The sequence below is a fragment of the Anopheles gambiae genome, chromosome 3 (assembly GCF_943734735.2).
Source record: "Anopheles gambiae chromosome 3, idAnoGambNW_F1_1, whole genome shotgun sequence".
In the NCBI taxonomy this organism is placed as follows: domain Eukaryota; kingdom Metazoa; phylum Arthropoda; class Insecta; order Diptera; family Culicidae; genus Anopheles; species Anopheles gambiae.
Window position 1 is genome coordinate 60,560,392 of NC_064602.1, and position 21,000 is coordinate 60,581,391.

Below are 21,000 nucleotides of genomic sequence, written 5' to 3' on the forward strand. Positions count from 1 at the left end.
GTTGATCCATATTTAAGTAGTTTTTTTAATAGAATCCTCAAGTGTGTGTATAAGGCATGGGGTACAATATATGCAGGAGACATTTTTGCTCGTATTAGTTTTTTACATGCTAGTTTTTGGTCGGTTTTGCGATGGATTGTGTTGACCAGACAGCCGAGTGTTTAATGTTTTTAAATGATTGGTTTCAACCGCAGAATGAGTACTTCTTTGGCTACAGTATGCGTCTATGGTGGGTAAATGAAAAAGATAACGAGCGTTTTTTGTGAATAAAAACCCCATGAAACAAAGAACGAAAGAATCGTCGTTCGCGTTCGGTTCTTTTTGGTGAGCGAACTAGTTCGTTCGCGTTCGGTGAAAAGAATCGTTTTGCCCATGCCTAGTACACGCACAAACGTGCACACATCAGCCTTCTCGGAGAACGAGAACACGGGAGGGGGAGACCGGCAACGTATAGAACCTTTACGCTCCCTCGTGCGTTCGTGCGTGCGTGCGCGCGCGCGTCTATGTGTGTGTATGTGTGTGCATGCCTGCGTGCGTGGCTGTGTGTGTTTTTGCCGCTTCGCATAACGAGATCCTACGGGGATCACCTTGCGAAAAACACCAAGAGAGGGGGAGGGGTAGGTGTGTGTATGTGTGTGTGTGCTTGCATGCGTGCGTGGCTGTGTATGTGTGTGTATGTGTGCTTGCATGCGTGCATGGCTGTGTATGTGTGTGTATGTGTGCTTGCATACGTGCATGGCTGTGTATGTGTGTGTATGTGTGCTTGCATGCGTGCATGGCTGTGTATGTGTGTGTATGTGTGCTTGCATACGTGCATGGCTGTGTATGTGTGTGTATGTGTGCTTGCATGCGTGCGTGGCTGTGTATGTGTGTGTATGTGTGCTTTTGCTGTTTGGCGATCTCCTACGGAATCACCTTGCGAAAACACGTGGGGGGGGGGGGGGGAGGAGTGAGGTGTGTGTGTGCTTGCCTGCGTGCTTTGTGTGTGTGTTTTTGCGTTCACGTTCTACGGGATCACTTTGCGAAAAACACCAAGGGGAGGAGGAGGTGTTAGTGTGTGTGTTTTTTTTTCTTTGCCGATTCGCACTCTCTCGCGGATCTAGTTGTGTGCGTTAGTTTTTTTTTTAGTTTCTTCGAAAAATACCTGGGGGAGGATGTGTGTATGAAAGAATGTACTTCAGAAAAGAAAGTGAAAATAAAAAAAACGAATATGAAATATGTTAAACGAAGTTTTAAGTGTGTCTGAACTCATTGCAATCCGAAAGAAAGCGAGGGGGGCTCTTAAAATGTAGTACACATGTATGCAACATGTATCGTGTCGCCGCGACGGTGTATCTCGCTCAATCCGTTAAGCCTGAAAAGTGCTTCTATCGGATCGTCTAATCGGGCGCCATTTAATCAATCCGTTAGCGAAAAGTCGCATGGATTTTGGTACCGGGGTTGCTGCAAATACAAAAACCATAAGGCAGTTAGCTGCCGCCTTCCTGCTCAATGCAGAGTGGTACGTTGCTCACAAAAACACCATACGTTGCTCCATAGGAAAGAGGAACAATCCCCCTCATACATTCCTCCACAAAGATTAAACTTCCACAAAGAGGACAGAAAGCTTTACTATCAAATCATACCGATCACATTGTATCACGAATGTGCGGAAATAAAAACATTTGCCTTGTTGGATCCAGCGTCAGCAACAAGTCTTATTGTTGATGATGTAAGAAAACAGCTGCAACTAACAGGGCCCAATATGCCTCTTAAATTATCGTGGACGAATGGAAACATACAAGACGAACCACATAGTCAAATTGTTTCCTTGAGGGTTCGTGGGCCAAATAATAAAATGCTCAACATCAAGAATCTACGCTCGGTGAAGGAACTCGACCTTCCCAGACAAACGGTAGATGCTAAGAAATTAAGCAAAATGTACAAACACTTCAAAAATATCGATTTAGAAAGTTACTATGATGCCATTCCCACAGTTTTATTAGGTCTCCCACATGCTTATTATACTCAAAGCATTGGATATCGCTCCGGAAAACCTAACCAGCCGGTAGCTCAAGAGACTCGTCTGGGATGGACAATATTCGGAGGAGGAAAACATTATTGGCAACATGATATAAACAAGTGTAGTCCTCTATTTACAATCAAAGATCAAAAAGAAGAAGATGAAAAATTAATGTCGTCACTTATGCAGAATTTTTTCTCAACTGAAGAATTTGGAGTTAAATCGAACGAAGCGCCAATGCCAAAATTAGAACAGCAGGCGTTGGAAATTATGAAGGATACCTTGGCATATAAGGAAAACCGATACGAGATTACTTTGGAAGGAAGCCAAACCACAGTTACCAAATAGCTATCCCCAAGCTCTGGCAAGATTAAAATCACAAGAAAGAAAATTCGAAAAGGATGTTGAATTAAAAGAATGGTATCACCGAACTATTGCGGAATACCTAAGCAAAGGATATGCTCGAAAGGCTACCCCTGGGGAGCTGCTCGAACATAACCGGAAGATAAACTACATTCCTCACTTTGCTATAGTAAACAAGAACAAGTTTCCACCTAAGCCTCGTCTAGTATTTGATGCAGCCGCAAAAAATGAAGGAAGGTCACTGAACTCATTCCTCCTATCCGGTCCTGATGCTACCACCTCTTTATTTGGTGTACTCATCAGATTCCGCGAACACGAAATTGCTTGCTCTGGTGATATAAAGGAAATGTTCCACCAGGTAAAGGTTAAGCAAGAAGATCAGTGTGCCCAACGTTTTTTGTACAGAGAATCTCCTAACAAAGACCCTCAGGTCTATGTTATGCAGGTAATGACATTTGGAGCGACATGCTCTCCAGCATGCGCACAATTTGTAAAGAATCAAAACGCTCTAAAATTCGAAAAACAAAACCCGGCGGTGAAGGCAATTACCGATAATCAATACGTAGATGATTATCTGGATAGTTTCGCCAGTATTGAAGATGCTGCCAAAACAGTAAACGAAATCATGACAATTCATGATAAGGCTAATTTTTTTATACGAAACTTTGTGTCAAATTCTCATGAATTGATAAGTTCTCTTCCTGAGAACAGGAGAGCGAATAAAGAGATGCATTTTATCGAAAACAAGGATGATACTTACGAGAAAATTTTTGGCATGCACTGGGACACGAGAAACGATACTTTCAGATATAAACTAAAAATAAACCATAAACATGTCACATGTCGCATTAAATATAAATACAACTTGTTATCAAAATAGTCATAGTCACAGTTAGCTGACCTATATGCGGTCAGCAACTAAATAGCATATAAGAGATGAAAACCTAAATAAAGAAGCGCATTCGAACACAAACCTCAGAATCGCTCGTTTCTTAATAGTCGGAGGCACTCTCCGGTCGACGAAGGAAAAATATACCCGACTCGGTGTAAAGCACCGGCGTTGGGCGCTGCGACGGAGCAACACATCCGCCAGCAGCATTACCTATAGTGAGCAATCGTGTCACCTATGAGCGTAACGTGAGCGTAACGTGAGCGTCACCTCTTACTTCGTTTTGTATAGGGAGATTTAAACGAACATGTACACTTGAAAAGCATCTATACTGAATCGCACAGATAACAACTTTAACGTAGTTATTTTAATTTTATAAAATCCGACGAAATCATCATCGTATATGTGGAAGCACACTCATTGTCGTATCAAGCTCGCCAGGCTTCAGTGGACAGACCATGTTACACGCATGGAAACGAAAGACCCAGGTGTTGTGCGGAGGGGGGGTTTGAGTTGTTTTTGTCACTTGGATTGGAATCAAATGCACTTTAATTTTTTTTCTTGGGGGAGTGAGGTGTATCGGTCGAAATCCCTCCTATATGGGTCCTCTTTAGTCTTTGAGCCCATGGAGCCTCTATCGTTCACGGAGACCCGCGATGAGACTACTGTATACACCATATATGCTGGGATTTATATCCACGAGACCTATCGCGGCCACTCAGTCCGCTTACCGTTAAATCCGCCATTACGGAGGGGGCGTAGTAGGTTTAAATTTAAGTGGCATGATGACTTGGAGGCGTCAGTCATTAAGGCCAGGATAATGGACTGGCGAGGCCGAGAGACCGTAAGCCGCTTCGGACACTCCTTATTGCACGGAATAATTGTACCGCGTTGTTTCAAAATATTTTTGCACGAGAGCGTAAAATACGGACGTTAACGGATAAAACGTTCGCGGTGGCTGGAGTTGATGGGCGCACATGGTACATGGCACAGGACAAGGGTCAGCAAAGGCGGCTAGTCCAGAAAGGATTCAGACCTTGTCCTCCAGTTCATACGATTTTGTTTCATCTAGACTTGTTCAGCCAACAACCCGTTTTACACTTTACCCGGATTGTTTTAACCGGCCTACAGTCGGTACTGTCTAGGGCCACTTCTGGTGTGGATTCTTCACTAGACGGTCCGTAAATAAGCAAAATTTACTATTTTATTCATTCCGTATAACAAAATCTCTTAATGTAAACAAAAGTGTGATTGACAGATGGGCAAAGCCAACGGTTACTCGAATCGAAAAGAGTTATGTACCAGTGGAGAAATTTTGCACCGGTGGATTCGAGCATATTAACCGATCGGATAAATTTTATCGACTTTCGTTGGCGATCAGGCCCAATGTGACGATGATATCAATAATACCAACCTATGTTTTTTTGTAGGAACACTTGGTTACATCGATTTGGAATACAAATATCGTCGGTTCAGTTTCTTTTCCTTTTGTAATCATTAATTCAAATGGAACAAATGTTCGTCTCTTATTTACTGTTCCAAGTATGGAAAATTTATAATCTTACATCAACGTTTTGGCCAAATTAAATGTCGTGAATAAATTATCACAGGTAATATTTCTTCCGCTTCCTCTAAATTGATGATATAAATCCTTCACCATTCGCTCTCTTTTTCGCTTCTTTTTCTCCAGATGGCGATAAGCCTGTATAATTTTGGTCTTTTAGAGGGTATTTACGTACGCATCTAATTCTCAATGTGTTAAAGATTGCCATTGGATGTTTGAATCAGGATGCGAGGCATTGTAATCGTCGCAAAATTGATCCGCTCTTCGTTTTGTCTCTCTTATCACAACTTCAAAAATTGTAGTTGAAAGGATTAATGTGTCCACAGCAGATTTGTCTCTCGTTTTTGAGGTGGGACCTACTGAGTAATCTTTAATGACAATCTGCATAAGTATTTCACGTAGTGGTGGAGGCTGCGTGGCCCAAACTGTACCATCTCTTGCTGTATAACATGGACATCCGGTTCATTCTCTACTTCATATTCATCGTAAAATTCTTCATCATCTGTTTCATCGTAATCATACTGAGGTATTTCAATATCCTCGGAATCATAAAAAAATTGCTATCGATGTTATATCATCTTCTTCTAAACATCGTACAACTTGTTCACTCACCCCTTCTAGTATTTTCTCGCGATAGTTAAATTTGTCAGCATCACTCAAAGATTCCTATTCGGCTGGAAAAAGTTCTAACCTTGCTATATCCCTCATTGCTGTGAAAAGCTTTCATTACTTTTTCTTTTCAGGTTTAAAGCAAACTTGATAGTGACAAAACCACTGTTCAATGACATTCTTTCAAAAATTGAAAATTTCATCGCTCCACGGCATAACCGTTGTCTATTAGGTAAGGTGAAGCTAGCGTCAACGTAAAGGTTCCTAGCGCAAGGCTCCTATCAAAGAGGAGTGGGAAACGAGTTTAATACACCGATAGCACAATCAACGTTTTCAGAAACTTTAGAGCAAACGTTTACGGAACGCAATGGAACGGGTACTGGCTTACACCATTAATGTTAATTCAAGAAACCAAGAAAAAGTAGATGCTAATAATTACTTTTACGAAAAACTACCGGTTGAAAATGTTGCTATGTGTGTTGATGGAACACATATAAGGATAATCACGAAACCCCTACTGACTATTACATTCGTAAAGGATTTTATAGTCTAAATGCATTTATGGTAAATATCACGTCATAAATATCATGATTATGTTCTTCAGTATTAATTTGTTGTCATTTGTATGTTATTTATCAGATATATGACCACAGATCATTAATACGTTTTGTGGATGCAAGATTCTGTGACTCTGATCACGATTCCTGTATATTCAACTCAAGTCCTATTTTTTCGTACGATAAGTGGAACTCTGGAGAACGTATGAAGTTCTTAGGTACGTTTATTTGAATAAAATATATTTACTGTTCATGAACAGCATAATTTTCTGTTTAACTGGTTTCAGGAGATTCAGCATATCCAGCAAAACCTTGGCTGATAAAACCAAACAGAAATCCTGCATCCGGAAGCTCAGAAGCGTTGTTTAACACACAGCACGCCAACGCACGGAGTATTAGTGAAAGAACAATCGGAGCGCTAAAAAACAGATTTCGTTGCGTTCATGCCGAACGACAGCTTCATTATACACCCAAAAAAAGTATTAAAATTGTCAACGTTTGCTGTACGCTGCACAATCTCTTGATTATGAACGGAATACCATTGGATGAATAACTCGATTCATTCCGACTAAACACTAATAGTCTAATCTGCTATTCAATTATCCTAAGTACATTAAAGCATCGTACTAACACGATTTTATAGACTAGTTAATTGTACGGAGTATGGATGAAGGCGTGTTGTGAAGTTACATTATAGATTAAGTTTTTTTTCGGTAATATTGTGCATATCTTTCTTGTTAACATCGGCTTATAATTTTTCGCGTTCGGAGGGGGGATTTGATAAGCAATGTCGAACAGCCTCGAAGGATATACGCTTTTTAACGCCTTCCGCGATTATTGATTTGTGTTTGGTTTAATGTTGATATATGTTTTGTGTGTTAAATTTTAATGCACTTCAGATTCAGAATTACCAGATCGGTTCGATTCCCATTGAGATGGCTTCCCTATATAAAGTATGACTGTGTAGCTTATTTATGCTAATAAGTCTATTGAGTCCATAGAGACCATTATGATAAAATATCTTACCTTATTTAAGGAAAAAAATGATTTTAATTATGGTTTAGTTTGGTTTATTTTTATTTAACTTGAATATTTCATTATAGGGGGCTAATATTGCAGAAACAAATGTTTCAAAATTGTTTGAAATGTTTGATAAAAGCCTGTTTGTCTTATCATTTTGTTTTAAGATAAGTTTTTTGAAACTCTTGTTGTGTCAGCTCTGAATTTTTCTTTGTTTTTTTTTTGTTGCAGCAGGCTCCTGTGTGTCTTTGAAACTTTGATTTCCGATACTTTCATCAAAGGTATACTTGCAGTCATTAGTCTGGTCGAGGTTATTCGAATCGACTGGTGGTGTGTATCTTGTGGATTTTCGGGAAGTTCATTGATGATAGATTTTGACGGTTCCATAACCTCTACGTTTTTTTGGATGGATTCTCAAATGCCTATACAGTTGCTCTCTTCGATTATGGCAGCCCTTCCTCTCATGTTTGTTATTTGAACGATTTTTTTGAACGAAATTCCACAATTTTGGTATTCCACCACCAGTTTTGTCCATTTTCTTATCATTTAGTGATAGTTTTTTCTTGGCAAACGACTTGTTTTAAATCCAGGTCTATACAAAATAAGTGGATTAAATATATTTACTTAAAATAATAAATCGTTACTGCATTCAATAAACCAAACCTATTCATTTGCATGCGGTTCCTTCTTTTCTGGGAGATCCCAGTGCATTCAGTTTAGCAGTAAAATCATTCCATGCAGAATCCTGGTTAGTGCCGAAGTAATTAGCTACGCCAGGATTTTTTCCATTATTTCAACAAGCTTTTCAAGCTGAAGTTTTGAAGCTCGAAATTTTCTGTTTCGTGAGCAAAAGAAAAAAAAGGAATAATGGGTTTAGCTTCATATTTATTTAAATAATAATTAAAATTATATACTTACTCCTTGAACTCTGTAGGCTTCTCCATTTAAAAATGGAGCCCACCGGACCGGTGGTTTTATCATGTGTGTTGCTTTGTTGTACCATACTATACTAGCAAAGATCGGCAAAGTACGAATTACGAGCCCAATAAGGCTCTTTCGCTTCGAGATAGCAGTTCATAACTGTTCATATTTTTTAAATAACTTGCACACACTTTTACTGTTGGTTTATCTATTGGGCTCTGCGCGTAGAACTCTACGAACATAAAATTTGGATCTTTCGGTATCAAAGGTTGCCGACCGCTTTACTATACTATACTCTCTAAATATTTCTTCTTCTTTTTCTTCTTTTGGCACTAAAACCGCTGTCAGTCAAGCCCTATTTGTACCACTAGTGGGCTTAGCTTTCAGTTACTTATTTATTACGCATAGCAGGTTATTCAGTCCTACATATGGGTAATAGGTCTATTTGGGGTTTGCACCCATGGCGGGCATGTTGTTAAGACTATGAATATTTATCAACTTCAAAAATAAAAAAGCTTTAAAAACGGCATTTATTAATTAATTATTCATCACACCCTATTTAAACCAGAAAGACGGAGAAAGTGAACACTACAATGGTACTAGTTCATATCATACTTTCAACAAATATTCTTCAATTCATAGTTTATAAATAATAAAATTATTTATTAAATTAATTGAACAGTACCTATTTTTTTTTAAATGTCTTTATTTGCGTGTACAGAATAATTTCTATTTACTAGGGTAGATATTTACAAAAACAAAAAAACATTTTCGCGTCATCTGCGTACAATAGATGATTATCAGCCGGAAGGATCAACGTCACGTCGTTGATGAAAAGAAGGAACAGCAAAGGACCCAGGTTGCTGCCCTGCGGGACTCCAGAAGATGCATGCACTGGACTTGACATGTACGGGCCTAACTTCAGAGAATATTGACGATCTGTAAGGTACAATCTAAACCCGGATCTAAGATAATGTATCATAGGGTTTGGGAGACCAAGTAAGTCGAGTTTCGCTAGCAAGATGGAGTGCGATACACTGTCGAATGCTGCCTTGATATCCGTATAAATAGCATCTAGTTGTAAACCGGTATCGATAGATTTATTAGCATTTCAAAAACCTTTGCACACACGCTGAGTGAGGTTACGCCACGATAATTACAGCATCATTCTTACAGCCCTTCTTGTAGATGGGTGTCATCCAGGAAGATTTCCAAGTGGCTGGAAAGGTTCCACATCTCAGGGACTCCTTAAAAAGCTTCATCAGCGAGGGAACAAGCGCAGAAGCACACCACTTTAAGATAACGGCCGGTATACCATCTGGGCTAAGGGTATATGAGGATTAGACACGTTTGATGGCAGAGGTGATTGTATCGACAGTGATGAATGGTAGCATAGGGAGCAGTGCACCAACAGGTGTGTTAGAGAGAGCATCGGTCACAACTTCTGGACCAGTAGTTTGCGAAGCGAAGTTGTCCTTGAAGCGCAAGGCAAATAATTTACACATTTCTGGCAGGGCACTGTCACCGTCATAACGTATAACGCTTGGTAGCCCAGTAGATTTTTGTTTTTTGTCCATATAACTCCAAAAGCCCCTAGGGTACTTGCAGAGGGAACGTGCAGTTTGTTTCAAATAACTTCGGTGACAGGATCTATTATATCGGCAATAGAGAGAATGTACTCTGTTGTAATAAACACGTGACGTGCTGTTTCGTTCTGCTCGTTGATCAGAATAGGCTTTTCCTTTTTTCTTTTTTAAATGCATTTAGTGTGCGATCAGCCCATGGTGGCCCACGAAAAGGAATTTTAACAGGAGTGCATTCACATATAGCAGATCTCATGAACTCACAAAAAGCTTCTGTGGCATCGTCAATGGTTGAATAGTCCGAACAGTTAAAAGAATTGTCATAAGATAAAATCAATCGCTCCAATTTTGGAAGGTCAACACGAGCATAATTCAGCCTTTTATCAGCAGCAATGGCTGTAGCGATCGTAACTGGGGCAACGTTGTCCAAATCAAAGTCAAGCGGAGGGTGGTGTTCGTGGATAGTAGTAAGGGGATATTCACAGACACGGATTGAGGAACATGTAGATGCAGCTGGCCAATTTGCGTAAATTAGGTCAAGTAGTCGCTCCGATGAGTTAGTATTGAAGTTAAGCTGGTATAGTCCATTCTGATGCAAACCATCAACGAACTGGACACTGTGAGCATGAGGCACATAGAAATCAAAGGCAGCTCCTTTTTCCTCTGAAGCCGATGTCCAGGATAGCGTAGACTGGTTGAAATCACCAATAAGCATGAATCTGTCTCTCAGACCAAGAGTAGTGCAGATATTAGCAACGAAGTCGATCAATGCACTTATTTTCTCCTCATTCATGCTATGGTTAGGAGGCTGGTAGGCAGCGGCAATAAGCAAACGGTGGTCGCATAACTGAATACATACGCAAGTGAGTTCTAACAGTTGCGGCAACGTAGGAAGCACATAAGAGAGAAGAGAAACGTTGCATGCAATTAAAACACCACCCCCACGAGAGTGAGAGCTGTTAGTGGCATCCCGGTCGCAACGGTAAACACGATACTCATCTCCAAACAAGAGAGCGGTGGGAATAGAGGGATCAAGCCAGGTTTCAGTGAGTATCAATACATCGTATTCCGTCTCAAGAACCGATAAACGAAACTCATCGGCTTTAGAGCGCAGACCACGCACATTTTGATAAAACACGGTTATACGCGTCGCTTGATCGCTGGGTGCTTGATGTAATGAAGTGTTATGTTTATGTTTATGTTTATGTTTATTTGTCTATCGATGGACAATAATGCCCTCTCGAACCATTTTAGCAATGTTTTACAATGAGTTCTTTACAATGGATTACAATAACATAGAACATAAAAATGTGCACTATGGAACCAAATTTAACACAGAAACACGATCATTAAACTCAGTTGGCGAAATCCTCGGCTCAAAAGCGTCGCTGACTGCGTTGAAAGCACGGCACATGAGTAGGAACGGGTCAGAGGAGCCATATTGCGTTCTACGGTCGTCGAGGGCCAACATTGCCCGAGTCCGGAGCGGCCTGGCCGGGACGTACAGGTTGATGGCAGCCAGTAGTGACGGAGAGTCAATACGGCCGTCGAGAAGTCCCGTGATGAACGACAACCTGGCTTTTCGTATTCGCTCACTTAGGGTGGGTAGCCCGAGTAGTAAACACCTAGTCTGGTAATCAAGCCTTTGGTTCCATGAGCGAAGTGCAAATCGTGAAATTTTGCGCTGGATTGATTCCAATCGAGCTAACAGACGCGCTGCAGTTGGCCACCATACGATATTTACATATTCCATCAACGACCGGATAAGTGAACAATAGAGCGCCTTGGTGCAAGGTATATCATTAAGCTCGCGAGTCATATTGATAACTAGTCCTAGCATTCTATTGCTGGTGGCTACTACGTGATCCAGCTGATCCTTAAATGATAGTTTTGTATCGAGCAAAAAACCTAGATCCTTAACACATTGTTTTCGCGCCAAGGACTGTCCATCAAGCGCATATTCATACAATGATGTGCAGCGAGAACGACTGAAAGTGATGGCTTCACATTTATGTGTGCATAGGGATAAAGCATTACGATTGCACCAACACTGGAACTCATGCAAGGAAGTTTGCAGTCGGGCGTGGTCTTCTGGTTCACGAATAACACGAAAAATTTTCCCGTCATCTGCGTACAGTAGATGATTATCAGCCGGAAGGATCAATGTCGCGTCGTTGATGAAAAGAAGGAACAGCAAAGGACCCAGGTTGCTGCCTTGCGGGACTCCAGAAGATGCATGCACTGGACTTGACATGTACGGGCCTAACTTCACAGAATATTGACGATCTGTAAGGTACGATCTAAGCCACATTATCATAGGGTTTGGGAGATCAAGTAAGTCGAGTTTCGCTAGCAAGATGGAGTGCGATACACTGTCGAATGCTGCCTTGATATCCGTATAAATAGCATCTAGTTGTAAACCGTTATCGATAGATTTATTAGCATTTCAAACACCTTTGCACACACGCTGAGTGAGGTTACGCCACGATAATTTACAGCATCATTCTTACAGCCCTTCTTGTAGATGGGTGTCATCCAGGAAGATTTTGAAGTGGCAGGAAAGGTTCCACATCTCAGGGACTCCTTAAAAATCTTCATCAGCGAGGGAGCAAGCGCAGAAGCACACCACTTTAAGATAACGGCCGGTATACCATCTGGGCCAAGGGTATATGAGGATTTTATTATTATTATTATTATTATTTATTTAAATTTATTGGCCTCTAGGGTTTTACAAATGTGTTCTTATAATCTAGGGAAACATAAGGGATGAGGATTCAGCAAGACGGGAGCGGAATTGGGAAACTGGGACGTTGAAGTCGAATAGGAGATATGAATCGTTGAAGGCAGAAAGAGCGCGCAAGAAAGGGTCATTCTGGCCATGACGAGTTTGGCGGGAAGGTATAAGGAGCGGGGGTCGGTCACGTAGACGACGTGAGGGGGCATAGATAGGAATCGAGGATAGGAGGGCGGGAACATCCAAGTCATTGGAAAGGAGGCAGGCAATGAAATATGACTGGATGTGATAAATGCGCACGCGATAAATGATAAAATGCGTAATGTCTCTAGCGCGAGCAAACGGCATCGGATAGGATACGAAGGAATTCGATCCGATCGTCCAAGAAAACGACGGATAGCGACACGAGTGAATTTCCGCTGGATTCGTTCGATCCTATCGACCAGTGTTAGGCCGGCAGGCCACCAAACTACCGACGCATTTTCAAGTATCGGGCGGACCCAACAGCAGTACAGGGACTTTAAACACATAGGATCAGTGATCTCAGAGGACATACGAATAATGAGACCGAGCATTTTATTGGCCTTATTAAGGGTGATTTCGATGTGTTCTTGGAACGAGAGTTTCTCGTCGATCCACACTCCAAGGTCCCTTGTGACAGTAACTCTGTTAAGTACAGTGTCACAAAGAACGTAATCGTGCTCGATCTTATTGGACGAGCGGCCATATGAAATCACACAACATTTATCCGGAGACAGACTAAGACCGTTAGAGCTACACCAAACATTAAAACAATCTATGTAATCCTGTAGACGCGCACAATCAGTTAACGAGGTCACTGGTAGGAAAATTTTGATGTCGTCAGCGTAAAGCAAACAACCATCAGGAGGAAGAACATTAACACAATCGTTGATAAACAGTATGAAAAGTAGGGGACTAAGTACGCTGCCTTGGGGTACCCCAGAAGAGGCAATAAAAGGCTCGGAAAAACTATTTTCGACTCTGACCTTATAAGATCTACCGTAAAGGTAAGATTTAAGCCAGGATAGAAGGGGATCACCAATTCCGAGTTTCTCGAGCTTAGAAAGTAAACAGGCTAGCGATATAGAGTCAAAAGCTGCTTTAAAGTCGGTATATATAGTATCCACTTGAGAGCCACGCTCCATGTTGTTAAAGATCGAGGATACAAGGCACATTAGGTTAGTAGAGGTTGAACGTTTTGGCATGAATCCGTGGTGAAATTACACTTGTAACACACGAACGAATAGACGAGTGAACAATTGACTCAAACACTTTGCAAGACGAACACAATATGGACACACCCCTATAGTTAGTACATGAAAAACGGTCGCCCTTTTTGTGGATTGGAATGAGCCAGGCTTTTTTCCACAGTGACGGAAAATAGCCATCCTGTATTGATCTATTGTATAATCGGCAAAGTAGAGGAGCGAAAAATGTAGAACATTTCTTTAATAATGCTGATGGTATCCCATCAGGACCGGGGGAAAAAGATAGTTTGAGTTTGGATAGGGCAACCAACACAGAATCAACATGAATTGAGACATTATTACACGAAATCACATTCGACGGTGTATGAACAAGACAATCAGAAACATTAACTGGACTGCTGCTGGGGTTAACAAAAACACTAGAAAAATGTTTGGCAAAAAGTTTACTCGAGTCTTCGGGAGAAGAAGCGAACTCATTATTAAGGGATATGTTGGAAGGGATGCCATTCTGTTTCTGACGCGATTTACAGAAACGCCAGAAAGACCGCGGGTTCGATCTGAATTGGACTTGCAGCCGTGCTACAAATGATGAGTAACACCATCGATTGTAGGAGCGGTATGCATTTGTAGCGTAATTATGGATACGTAAGGTGTAATAATTGCGGTTATTGTGAAAAATTCGGCGGGAACGACGTGCCTCGGCTCTCAGCGATCTGAGCGTCCTATTCGACTACAGGGGGTAAGGTGGGGGTTTGAGACGAGGACAACATATAGGGAATGTGGAAGTAATAACAGTATTGAAGACAGTAACTGCATCGTTCATGCTGCCCGCATCCTCGATGAAAGACCAATCGACATTTGATAATGTCTCGATGAAGTGGGCGTGGTTCATTCTTTTAAAATTGAATCTGCATGCCGGTGTGGTTCGATGGGAATGGTGTTGCGGCGGCGTGATGGTTGAACTTGTGGAGACAGGAACGGATAATTCAAGTGCCGGGTGGTGTCGATCCAATGGGAGTAAAGGTGCAATGGAAGGGCTTATGCAGGAAACAATATCGGTAGTTGCAGCATTGGCGAAAACTAAATCAAGTTGACGACCCAATCCGTTTTTTACATCGGATAGTTGATGAAGCCCATTGAACACCATACTGTCTATGAGAGCGACATTACTCGACGATGAACGGCAAGGATATAGGTGTCTCGATGAAGGGTGGGGGAATTCCCAAGCGAGTGACGGCGTGTTGAAATCACCAAATAATATTAGTAAGTCGGTAGCGCGCATTCTTTCGCAAATCGCGCTAATATCGTCATGCATAGCGTCGAATACTGTTGATGATGAGCTTCGGTCCGTAGGAATGTATATAACACCGACATACAGTGAACGGTGGCTGAGTCTGATGCATACCCAAAGCGATTCGAGCGAAGCGTTGGTGTGAATGAGTACCGAACACGATAGATTAGCCGAACATGCTATTAAAACGCCTCCTCCGTGAGAGTGAGAACTATTCTCTGGGTTACGATCACAGCGAAAAATCTGATAGGAGTCGTCGGTGATGAGCGATGATGGTATTGAGTCGTCTAACCATGTCTCGGTGAGCACCCATACATCGAAATCAGAGTTAGATACAGTGAGCCGGAGATCGTTTAATTTTGTGCGTAAACCTCGGACGTTTTGATAATAGAAAAACAGATCGGTTTTGGTTGTTGAAAGGGAAGCTGAATCTGCTGTGGTGTTTAAATTGGTGTGCTGCAACTGTGGTGCTGCTCTGGTGTTTACATTTGTTCTGGTGCTATTGTTTGCGTATTGTGTGATTGTGCTATTGTGGATGGTGCTATTGTTTGTGTCAACGGATGGTGTATTGTTGTGGTCAAAGGTTGGAGAGGTGCAGGCTCCTGGATCGTTGAAGGTGGGTCTCGAGGTGCTGGTCGCCAAAAATTTGGGGCTGTAGTGTTGCGTTGGTCGATGAATTCACGATAGATGGTTCCTTTGTGCCATGTAGATGCGGACAGAGCCTTGCCCTTAAGGTGAAATGAGTAAATGAGTAAATGAGATGAAAGTCAATGTGCTTGCCTCTCTGCCGTTTGGTAACAGCTTATAGATGATGACGTCGTCTGTGTCCAGTTGAGTAGTTACCATTTCACGCATTTCCTCGTCAGTAACCGATGGGGCTATACGCGTAATATATAGCCAGAATCTGGGACCGTTTGGGACGTTCCATGGAACGGTCAACACAACACGAGACGAAGGTGTAACGGGGGCTATACCAGTGTTTAAAACAGCAGCAGGGTTCGCATCAGGTGGCGTGAAGTCTACAAGCCTACGTTTAGGCGCGTTGCGTTGGGGTGCGTTACGGGAGGCCCAGTCGACATCGCCTGGACGCGAGCTTAGTGGTGTGGTGGTAGTGGTGATATTTTCAGTGCTCGGAATATTCAGAGTAGTGTTGGTTGCATACGTGTTTTGCGTTTTCATAGATGTGTGAGTATCGAACATGGATAATACATCCTTGCGAATGGTATCCAAAGCGGCAGAAACACGAACATCAAATTCACTTAGCAGTTCCGATTTTAGGTCCATGAGTGTAATTGACAACTCTTCCAAGAAGGCACCTTTCCCACGGCGGCGAGCATCCATGCAACTAGGACACAACCAGAGCGAATGGGAATCAACCCGCTTCAACTCCAGTACTGCAGCTTCACTAATATCCAGGCTCGTAAGATGGTATGAAGACTTACATTAACCATCACACTTATATGCATCGATATCGTTTACAGGAGCAGAGCAGGATGGACACACTTCCGACATAGTTGGTAACACACTAATACAGGCTCACTCGATCCGACGATAAGCAGCAACAAAAATCGTAAGCAGTGGCGAATTTTTGAACGGATGCAAACACAAAATACACAGGACACCGATTGTTATGAGATGCTACCAATGGTCGTATAGCACTACGGTCCATTCACCAACTGAAGTGCAAAATACTTTGGCTGAGCACAACGTAGAAGCAATCGTAAACAGACAAACAAATGGAGCACCATCGAAGCACAAGCACAAGCGCAAGCACCACTGAATATCCATGACACGTTTGATGGCAGAGGTGATCGTATCGACAGTGATGACTGGTAGCATAGGGAGCAGTGCGCCAACAGGTGTGTTAGAGAGAGCATCGGCCACAACTTCTGGACCAGTAGTTTGAGAAGCGAAGTTGTCCTTGAAGCGCAAGGCAAACAATTTACACATTTCTGGCAGGGCACTGTCACCGTCATAACGTATAATGCTTGGTAGCCCAGTAGATTTTTGTTTTTTGTCCATATAACTCCAAAAGCGCCTAGGGTACTTGCAGAGGGAACGTGCAGTTTGTTTCAAATAACTTCGGTGACAGGATCTATTATATCGGCAATAGAGACAATGTACTCTGTTGTAGTAAACACGTGACGTGCTGTTTCGTTCTGCTCGTTGATCAGAATAGGCTTTTCCTTTTTTCTTTTTTTAATGCATTTAGTGTGCGATCAGCCCATGGTGGCCCACGAAAAGGAATTTTAACAGGAGTGCATTCACATATAGCAGATCTCATGAACTCACAAAAAGCTTCTGTGGCATCGTCAATGGTTGAATAGTCCGAACAGTTAAAAGAATTGTCATAAGATAAAATCAATCGCTCCAATTTTGGAAGGTCAACACGAGCATAATTCAGCCTTTTATCAGCAGCAATGGCTGTAGCGATCGTAACTGGGGCAACGTTGTCCAAATCAAAGTCAAGCGGAGGGTGGTGTTCGTGGATAGTAGTAAGGGGATATTCACAGACACGGATTGAGGAACATGTAGATGCAGCTGGCCAATTTGCGTAAATTAGGTCAAGTATTCGCTCCGATGAGTTAGTATTGAAGTTAAGCTGGTATAGTCTACTCTGATGCAAACCATCAACGAACTGGACACTGCGCGCGGAGCGTGCATGAGGCTCATAGAAATCAAAAGCAGCTCCATTTTCCTCTGACGCCGATGTCCAGGATAGCGTAGACTGGTTGAAATCACCAATAAGCATGAACCTGTCTCTCGGACCAAGAGTAGTGCAGATATTAGCAACGAAGTCGATCAATGCACTTATTTTCTCCTCATTCATGCTATGGTTAGGAGGCTGGTAGGCAGCGGCAATAAGCAAACGGTGGTCGCATAACTGAATACATACGCAAGTGAGTTCTAACAGTTGCGGCAACGTAGGAAGCACATAAGAGAGAAGAGAAACGTTGCATGCAATTAAAACACCACCCCCACGAGAGTGAGAGCTGTTAGTGGTATCCCGGTCGCAACGGTAAACACGATACTCATCTCCAAACAAGAGAGCGGTGGGAATAGAGGGATCAAGCCAGGTTTCAGTGAGTACCAATACATCGTATTCCGTCTCAAGAACCGACAAACGGAACTCATCGACTTTAGAACGCAGGCCACGCACATTCTGATAGTACACAGTGATACAAGCCGCTCGATCAGTGGGTGCTTGTTGCATAGTTTTAGTAGGCGCTAGGGTGTTGCAATTGAGCGAACTTATCGTAGAAGGTTTAGTGTATTGTGTTTGTTGTCGAAGGATTTGCTCGAGCTGCGCAAAATATGGGTGCGCTGCTGTAGTGCGGTTACTTCGGAAAAAATTGAACCAGTGTAGTTTGAAGTGTTTTTGAACGTGACGTGGACGGAAGAGTGGGTGAAGGGAGAGTGCAGTTCATATCGGTTGGTGATTGTTCGGTTTGTGTTCGTGCGGGTTCATGGATATGTGCAGGTGAGTATGGATTATTGTGGGGATTATTGTGTTGGGTACAAGGCTGCCGTGGTGCCGGTGAGTGTTGAGTGCGAGGCTCTAGTGGTGCCGGTGTCTGCTGAGTACGGGGTTGTTGCGGTAGTGATATGTAAGTGTTCGTGTGATGTGTGCGTGATTGAAGAGATCGCGGCGGGAGCGAGATGAACTCACGCACACTCAGCCCGGCCGGCCAAGAGGCTGCGTTAAGCGCCTTGCTACGAAGGACAGCGGGGATCCTGACCTTGAATGTTATCGTACCCAGGGAGTTAGAAACCGTTCCAGCTTTTAATAGGCTAAAAGCGATTACGTCTGGGGTGTCCAGCTGCGAACTCACCATCGAGATAACTTGTTCAATGGTGACGGACGCAGCCAGTCTTGATAGGTGCAGCCACAAGTAATCAGTTTTTGGTATCTGTGACACAGTTGGTATTGGAGCTGAGGTAGTATTGGTGCCTGTTATTATAGGTGGTAGTGAAGGTCGATCGATCTGGTGAGTGTTGCTGGTATTTGTGATGTTTGAGGTTGCTGCACTGTCAACAAACATGGTATCCGAGGATGCAACTACTTCGCGGAATAATCTCCATCTTTTTCCGTTAGGAAGTGCATCCGGGGGAAATTAGTTGCAGTGCTGGAAGGATGCTGAGTGGGACGCGGCAAATCCGGCAAAGCCATCACGAATCTTTTGCACTACCGGTGAGACTAAGCTGGACTTCATTGCTTCAACGGCAGCTGTGAGGGCGGCTTGAAAGCCAACTTGCATACCCGTACCCTTAAACACTTTGCTTTGCAGATTACCAATCGCATTAGTACACACAATGCAGCTCCAGTGCAGCGAAGGCATCCTTTTCACTTCGTCGATCACTGATAAGGGCACTTTCGTGCACGCCAGATGGTAAGTGCCCTCACAATACAGGCACATAATTGAGCCTTCAACCGGGCCCAGTGCTTCAGAACATGCATAACACACGTCCTCCATTTTAGATGCAGCTGCGGATGAACGTCAAAGGAGCCACGAATAGAAGCCGAAAATATCGTAAACACAGTAGTTATCGTCAGGAAAGCAATAGCAGGATCACGGGAACTGCACTTATAGACACAGCAATACTGGAATCAGCTAGAACGAAAACCGATTACACGGATAAAATCGTGGATAAATTCGGAGCGCTAGCAGTAAACACTGTCACTTTACAATTGTACTATGGCTATCCGACTGAAATGGTTTTTTTTATATGAAGTTTTCAACTGCATATCCCACTGCTCGACTTTTTAACCACGTTGCTATGGCGGCAAACACCATTCCACTCCACTGCCAAACCGATCGGTTAGCGAAGATTCTGATTGAGAAAACGCAATTGGATAACATTGGAATTTTGCTCACCGATCGACTAAATTATCCACTCCGTTATCGACTTTCGTTCCCGATCGGGCCCATTATTAGAAAACTAGCTGCTTTACCCGGTCTCACACGGGATAAAATTGATGTTTCTTTTTAATTAAAAGTAGAAGAATATGCAATCCGAGGAGTACAAAAACATTGATTACAATGATTTTATCCCAAAGATTCGATTCTTCTTAGCTGTCGCAATAACCGTAGGTAATTAAGATCTGCTATGCCTTTCATCCGTTTGGATACTATTGAGCTTTTGGTTTACCACGTAGTTTATTTGATCCATATACCATATATAGGAACTTCCCGATATATGCTTTAGCTGACCCAGTAAACCTGGTTTTACCCAAGATAGTATAAGTTCACGATTAAGTATTATATTATAACTTATAATACTTAATCGTAAATTTATACAGTTATCTGAGTAGACATTTCTTTTTTTATGTGTTTATATCATTGACGTTTAATAAACAAATAATATGGTACAGAACATAATTTCTAACTCAAAATAAGAATTATGATGCATTGTTATATTTATTTGCAAATTATTATATTTTTGTAATCAACAGATAACTTCTATTAAGCTCTAAAACAAATCTCGTGCAGTGGAGCACCGTTTATATGGGTACCTTTTATCCAGCTCTTCGTTTACCTATGCCGTTGAAAAGTGACAGTTGAATACAAAGGTGACATTGAGTGCTAAGAAGGATATTTAATAAAAGGTCGTAAGAGTATATTGTAATAACAAAAATTGCTCTGAATATTAAAACATTTTAAATATTATCTTTGGCAAAGCATGAAGTTAAGCAAAACTGGCTACACACCAAAACATTATATAATTTAAAAAAACAGGAATTTGTGATTAAATATAAAATTCGACTCATTATCCGTGTTTTTGGAGTATCCAGGCGAGGTCGGGTCCAGATTAGTCCAAAAAACGGCGCTCCACTTTATATTATAGATTTAAAACTGTTATTCATTCAATAGCCCCGCTGCCATGATTACTAACCCGCTGCGCAAAGCGATCGAAAACTTCTCAAACTCAAACTGCAAACATATTTCACAGCGCATGGCTGTGAAATATTTCGCATTCAAAATTGTTGCAAATTTATAAATGAAATATTTCGAAATTTACAGCGCTGAAATTTTTGGATTGTTATATTTCTTCAATCGGAATCCAAGCGTTTTCCCTGACATTTCTGCTCGCTTTTTCGATCGCTTTTGGCGGAAAACGATCGAAAATCCGAGCTACAAAACTGCTCGATTTTGTCGTGCGGGAGCTCAGATTTTCGATCGCTTTCCGCCAAAAGCGATCGAAAAAGCGAGCAGAAATGTCAGGGAAAACGCTTGGA